Below are 7,464 nucleotides of genomic sequence, written 5' to 3' on the forward strand. Positions count from 1 at the left end.
CTTTATTATCAGAACCATTCCATCCCATACATTTAATTAAAAAAAGAAATTAAAATTAAAATAAATTAAAATTTTCCTCTCTTCTTATTAGATGTGTCTATAAATATGAATTTAGATGTGTTTCCATGCAAGAATTCCTCATAAATACATGCATAAAAATGTATAAGTCATGAATAAAATATTTAGTATTTATTTAATTCAAACTTTTTTACTTTATATATATTATAAGCACACATGTTCCCATCTTATTGATATGAATAATCCTATTATTCACATTTTAATATAAAAAAATGTAATTTTTTCCTTCTAAAATTATATATGATGGATGTTAATTTCTTATATATAAGAATTTTTTAAAATTAAAAGTGAAAGCACCGTTTGACTATATCTTAAACATCATCATATATGTTATAAATACCTGTCAAAAATGTATATATGTATATGTCTTTAATATAATATATAATTAATTTAAATTTATTTTATTGTATGCATCTCAAAACATGAAAAACTCTAAAGAACATATTTTAATTAAAGCTATGTAGTTATTCCTTCTAAAATTATATATGATGGATGCTTTTTATATTTAAGAATTATTTAAAATTAAATGTGGAAGCACCGTTTGACTATATTTTAATTAATTTTGAAGTTTTATAATTTTTATATGCATATGATACAATTATTTTTTAGGAAAAGTTTTAAATATAATATTTTATAATTCAAGTCTATTTTAACATGCATACATTAAAATATTTAAAGTTTAGTAAATCTTATTTAGTCTTTTTACACTTTCTTTCATATGCATCAATAAATGATATTTAATGTTAAAGATGAGTTCACCAAGTCTATATAAACATGCTTCTAAGTAACATATTCAATGAAAAAAAATGGAGATTTCAAGAAATTCTTCTCTGCAATTGGCATTTTTGTTGGCATTTTTAATCATTGTATCAGGTCTAAACTTAATTTATTATTGGAATTTCTTTGATGTATTGTCTTTTTATATTTCACTTCGTATACCAATAAACTTGTTCATATTTTTTTATACAACATTGTTCTTATTTTCTTGTATCATTTGTGTATGTAGATATGCATATGGAATTGCAGGCCGTGAGAGTGACAGAGGAGTTAGACTCAAGCTGTAACACACCTCAAGATTGTATTAGGCAAAAATTTCCATGTCCATCCCCACTTATTGTCGTATGTGTTGCCCACCATTGTTCATGTACACACCTTCAACCAACATCAACCAATAAAACTCCTAGTCCAATACCTTCAATTACAAACTGAATAATGGATTAGTTGCTGTATTTGGATGAGAATAATACATAAAGTCATAATAAGAAAGGGTGAGATTGCTTCATCTTTTGTATTCAACTCTTATAAAAATGAGATGAAATTACTTGATTATCATAATTTGAATTATTTCATTTTCCAAATTATTCAAATTGACTACATGTCAAATTTGTTTTTGGAAATTATTGTTATTATTAATCCGAATTTTATGACCACATTTTGGGTTTATATGAAAAATGCAACACTCAATACACCATACAACAACAAAAAATATAGTGCCTGTATGTTTCAGTTTTAAAATGGATTTTTTCTTTGTAATTTTGAAAATAGATTTTTCAAAATCGTTTTTTTTAAAATATTACAAGTTTTTTTATATTCATTTTTTCTAAAATGATTTTGACATCTTATAACATAAACATATATTATTCAAGACTAAAACTTAGTCAAAATCGCAATTTTTTAAAAAGTTGTATTTCAAAAATGATTTTTATGAAAATCTATTTGAAATAGCTTCAAAATTAAGTGATTTTTTGAAATTTCAATATCCTAATTTTTTTCTCATAAATAGATGAAATATCAAAAATCACATTATAAGAATAACTATTCAAACAAAATTTTCATTTGAAACTTTTATAAAAAATTTCTTTGTAAAAAAAATTTCACAAAATTATGGATCTGTTTGTTTCAGCTTTAAAAAATTGAAAATTTTTTTTGTGTATTTTTGAAAATAGATTTTCCAAAACTGTTTTTTAAAATATTAAAGAAAAATTATATTCGTTTTTTTAAAAATGAAACACTAATTTTGACATTCAATAACATAATCACACGTTATTGAAGATCAAAACTTAGTCAAAATTGCAATTTTTAAAAAAAGTTGTATTTCAAAAATAATTTTTATAAAACTCTATTTGAAATAGCTTCAAAATTAAGTGATTTTTTAAAATTTTGATATCCAATGAAATACCTAAAATCACATTTTAAGAATAATTATTTAAACAAAATTTTCATTTAAAAACTTTTATAAAAAATTTCTTTTGTAAAAAAATTTTTCACAAAATTATATAACACTATAAAAATCATTTAAAATAAAGCCAAAACAAATAAGCCCTATGTAACACTTTAAAAATTATTTTAAAAAAAAAAACAAAACAAATGGGCCATAAATATTCAAAATTTATTATTAAAAAGTACTTATTTAATGTTCGTCAAACGGTTACCATAGTAAATTAAAGATGAATCTTAATGGAAACTAAAACGACTCATGGAAAATTTTAAATGAAGGTAAAATCCAAAATATTTGATGTTACATCATCAAAAATGAATAACTCAAATAACTAGATAAACAAATTTTGAAATAACTAAGTCAGAGTGTAGAATCATTATACGATGATATGACATCTCAGCTTTGTTAGCATTCCACGACTATCACTTATCATTTCCGGTGCTTTACTAATTATTTTTATTAAATAAACTTTGGGGATTAGACCAAAATCCATGAGAACAAACAATTAATTATATTTTCCTCATTAAAAATCTTATCAGAAAGTCCAAAAAGAAAGTAAAACTTACTCTCTCCGTCTTACAATCGGTATTTTCTTTTCAATTTTTATATGTTTTAAATTGTTTGTCCTTTTAGAATATCAATGTGATATTTATTATTTATTTCCACTAACTTACCCTTATTTATTGTATTTTAATTCATATTACAACTCCACTATCAATTATTAATAAGGTTATTTTAGTAAATAATATTCGTTTTATTATTAAAATCAACATAATTAATGTTTTTTTAAAATGTGTGAAAATTACAAAGATGACACCTATTGTGAGCGAAGGGAATAGTAAAAAAGAAAAAGGTGCAAAGCTAAATTGTTAAATAGAGAGCTAGTCACAGTATCCACTGGGTAAAGAATACTAAAAAATGTATTAACAAAAGAAAATCATGTCTTTTGGGTTCGACCAAAGCCAAATCCACATTGGATTGAATTGCCTAAATAATAATCAGAAAATTTCTTAATCCTATTAGAGTAAAAATGTTTCTTATTATTAAACTGCAATCTGGGGCTTATAAAGCCTTACAAATAAAAATAAATTAACCTAACTCACTCAACTAACATACACATGTGAGTCATGGGAAGACCAATTCAATCCTATCAGTACTCCTAATTAGTAGGAATTATTAACCAAAACAAATACTACTAAAATATGACACCTAAGCTAAGCACTTTCAACATTCCCTCCCTTAAACTAATAGCACTAATTGCAATCAGTTTACATCAGGCATAAAACACATTCCCAGTAGTCCTAGCAGCTCTCAAATGCTTCAGATTTTAATGGCCTTGTCATGATATTTGCTATTTGATGCTGAGAATTGCAATGAACTAGCTCTAATGTTCCATCTTTTGTAAGATCGCGAAGGAAGTGGAAACGAACGTCAATATGTTTACTTCGACCGTGCAACACCGGGATCTTTGAAAGCTTTATTGTTGAGCTGTTATCACAGTACACAATGGTGCTTCCATGTTGAGCATGACCAAGTTTCTCAAGAATTCTTCGCATCCCAACACCATGACAAGCACAAGAGGTTGCTGCAATAAATTCTGCTTCAGTGGTAGATAAAGTCACCACTGGTTGTTTTTTAGAAGACCATGAGACAACAGCTAAACTAAGCAAGAAAATATATCCAGAAGTACTCTTTCAATCATCCAAATCATCTGCATAATCACTATTTGTGTAGGCCTCAAGCTTCTCAATTCCATACCTCTTATACATAATTCCCAAATTTATTGTACCATTGAGATATCTAAGAATTCTTTTTATAGCCTGCATATGTAACTCAGTAGGACAGTTCATGAACTTGCTTATTAGGCTTAACACATACATTAGATCAGGTCTTATGGCTGCTAAATACATTAGACAACCAACAATCTGCTTATATTTTGTAGCATCCACCTTCACACAATTTTCATCTTTAGTCAACTTGCATCCAGGAGCAATATGGTTTCTTGACAAATTACTCTTCTCCATGCCAAACCTTTCTAACAAATCCATTACATATTTTCTTTGACAAATATAAATTCCTTCCTCATTTGGAATTACTTAAACTCTGAGAAACTAATGCATTTTACCAAGGTTTGACATATTAAATTCCTTTTCCATAGATTTCTTAAATTCCTTAAACATATTCTCATCATTACGGGTAAATATTAAATCATCAACATAAAGACTAACAATGAGAATATTACCTCTTTCACTAAGCTTCACAAACAAAGTATGCTCATATGGACATCTCTCGAACCCTTCCTTGGTGAAATATGATTCAATGCGACTGTACCATGCTTTTGGTGCTTGTTTAAGACCATACAATGCCGTTTTTACTATGTACACCTTCAAATCGTCACCCTTTTCACATAACCTTGTGGTTGATCAACAAAAACTTCTTCATTCAACTCTCAGTGCAAAAAAGCACTTTTTTACATGTTTCCTTGAATTTTCAAAACATAATCTCTCATAAATACTTTAGTGATAAAACCCTAATCATTTAGGTCTTAATTAGGTATAGATTTTGTCTTTACCTTAATTAAGTTGACTTTTGTCAATCTTCAAAACTGTTTCCAAACTTCAGTTAAACAGACGATCAGGGTTTTCAAACAACGAAACTTTGTATCATTTGAAATATCTTCACCTGTTTTTTTCATAAATACTTTAGTGATAAATTCCTAATCATTTAGGTCTTAATTAGGTATAGATTTTGTCTTTACCTTAATTAAGTTGACTTTTGTCAATCTTCAAAACTGTTTCCAAACTTCAGTTAAACAGACGATCAGGGTTTTCAAACAACGAAACTTTGTATCATTTGAAATATCTTCAACTGTTTTTTTCATACCCAGTAAATAAAAACTGGGCCTCTAATAGAGTGTAAGTCCCAACCCCTTTTCATTTTATTTTTAATAAAACTGTTTTAACAACAGTATTTCATTTTCAATCAACTGTTTCTTATAAGCAGTAAATAAATCTCTGGGCCTCTAATAGAGTGTAAGACCTAACACCTTTTTTCTTTTCATAGTTTGTTTTTCAAAACTGTATTTACAAAATCTTCTTTCTGTTTTCAAAACATTCTTCTGGTATTTGAAGGGCATTATTCCCGGTGAAACTCTTCAGATACCTATGTGACCTATGTCCATCTTCACTTCTTCTGTTTTCAAAAACATTTAACTGTTTATAATAAATATTCAACTGTTGCCAATAAACAACCAAGTTACTGGTAAGGCTTTATACATACATCTTCAAAGGCCTCCACTCCATCCAGGTTAGGCTTTATAGCTTTCAATTTATAAGCTTTCATTTAAATTACTGTCAAATATAAACTGTTTATATATTGTTTAGAACTACGTCTGAGTGTACAACCTTAGGACAGTTAAACTATATATATATATATATTATAGGACTATGGCCTAGGATTGAGAATGTCTTCCCGGTGAAGGCTCTTTCCTAATTAGAGATCTTTAGTTCAAACCCTCGAGATGAATTATTCCCGATGAAACATCTTGAAAAAGGCCTTAGAACACAAACTAGGACACATCCACCAAAGAGGAATTATTCCCGGTGAAACCTCTTACCCATTTGCTTAGAGCCAAAATAAGTTCAAAACCACATAGCTTTCTCTTGTGCTATAACAAGGACCCTCGATGACCCTCGATTAGCCTCCTCTTGGGCTTTGTACAAGGACCCACAGGCTTCTTAAAAGCATTCCCGGCTTCCTTTTGAGCTTGTATACAAGGACCCATCAGGTTTCTTATAAACATAAGAACAGTTCTTTAGTCACCTTTTTAGCCTACCTTGGTGAGTTTCTTCCACCCTTTAAACCAGACTTTAAACAAGCTAAGAATGTCTCAATCTCATATTGAGTTCACCTTTTGGAATGATAGACATGGACAGTCTCTGTCACCCTTATCTTCATTAATTTTCCTTAGAAGAGTCTAGGATCCATATCTGTCTATCCTTAGTAGTGTCAGCCTTAATCTTGGGCTTTAAACAAGAAGTCTCATCTAGATAATCTTTCTGCCATAAAAACCCCTGGAAAGTGTTAGCCTCCATTCATTCCTTCATTTTAACAAAAACCCCTGGAAAGGGTCAGCCTCCAAAATCACTCCTTTAAATCCAAATTCCCTAGAAAGGATTAGCTTCCAAAAATTAAGCTTTCAAAAGATAAACTCTCCAGCAGATTAAAACCCCTGGAAAGGGTTAGCCTCCAAAATCAGTCCTCTAAGGTCATAATCCCCTGGAAAGGGTTAGCTTCCAAAATTAAGCTTTTAAAGTCAATTCCCCAGTAAGAGTCAATCTTCCAACCTGGGTCTTTCATTCAACAAAAGCACAATCCTCAGTAGAGTCAACCCTAAGGATAATCCTCAACAAAAATCCCCTATGAGTCAAAAGATCCCACACTGGTAGATCGTTATTCATTATAAAGTCAGCCTCAACCTTGGGCTTTGTACAAGGCACATACTCCTCTTAGAGTCAAAACCCTACTCATAGGTATTCCCTTAGAAAGTCAGGCATAACCTTGGGCTTTGTACAAGGCAGATAGTAGAGTCTCCCCAGTGAGTCCTTCATCATCATGTAGCCACAACCTTGGGCTTTGTACAAGGCAGATAAACCACATTTCATGTGTCAAAGATTCCTAACCTCTAAGATCTTCTCCCCATAGAGTCATCCATACTCAGTTTCCTCAACAGTCAGCCACAACCTTGGGCTTCATACAAGGCAGAAAATAATGACTTTCCTAACCAAGAGTCAGCCACAACCTTGGGCTTCATACAAGGCACAAAATAGAGTCTCCCTAGGTAGAGTCCGCCACAATTCTGGGCTTTGTACATAACACTAAAAAACCTTTCGATCATAAAACAAATAAATACTTTCCAACTAGAGTCAGCCTCAATTCTGGGCTTCGTACAAAACACAAAATTCCTTAGTTTAAGTTAATTTCCAGTGGAGTCATCTCCCAGAGTCAATAAAAACAATCAAAAAGCCTCAAGCTTGGGCTTCATTCAAGCTAGCTAAAAAATCAAATCTTTCAAACAGTAGGAAGACATAGCTTATCTCTATAGAGAGATATTTCTCCTATCTCACCACATTCAAACAAACAAACATTTCAATTTCAATTTCAATTTC

General features: G+C 29.9%; 1 long non-coding RNA gene across 1 annotated transcript; it reads left to right on the forward strand.

Moving 5' to 3' along the window:
* The first annotated feature begins 860 nt into the window (after positions 1-860).
* Positions 861-1,360, forward strand: LOC131656878 (uncharacterized). The gene is made up of 2 exons (XR_009300351.1): positions 861-951; positions 1,085-1,360. It is a non-coding gene; the product is annotated as an uncharacterized LOC131656878 (long non-coding RNA).
* The last annotated feature ends 6,104 nt before the right edge of the window (positions 1,361-7,464 follow it).

This window comes from Vicia villosa, linkage group LG3, assembly GCF_029867415.1.
Source record: "Vicia villosa cultivar HV-30 ecotype Madison, WI linkage group LG3, Vvil1.0, whole genome shotgun sequence".
Lineage (NCBI taxonomy): Eukaryota > Viridiplantae > Streptophyta > Magnoliopsida > Fabales > Fabaceae > Vicia > Vicia villosa.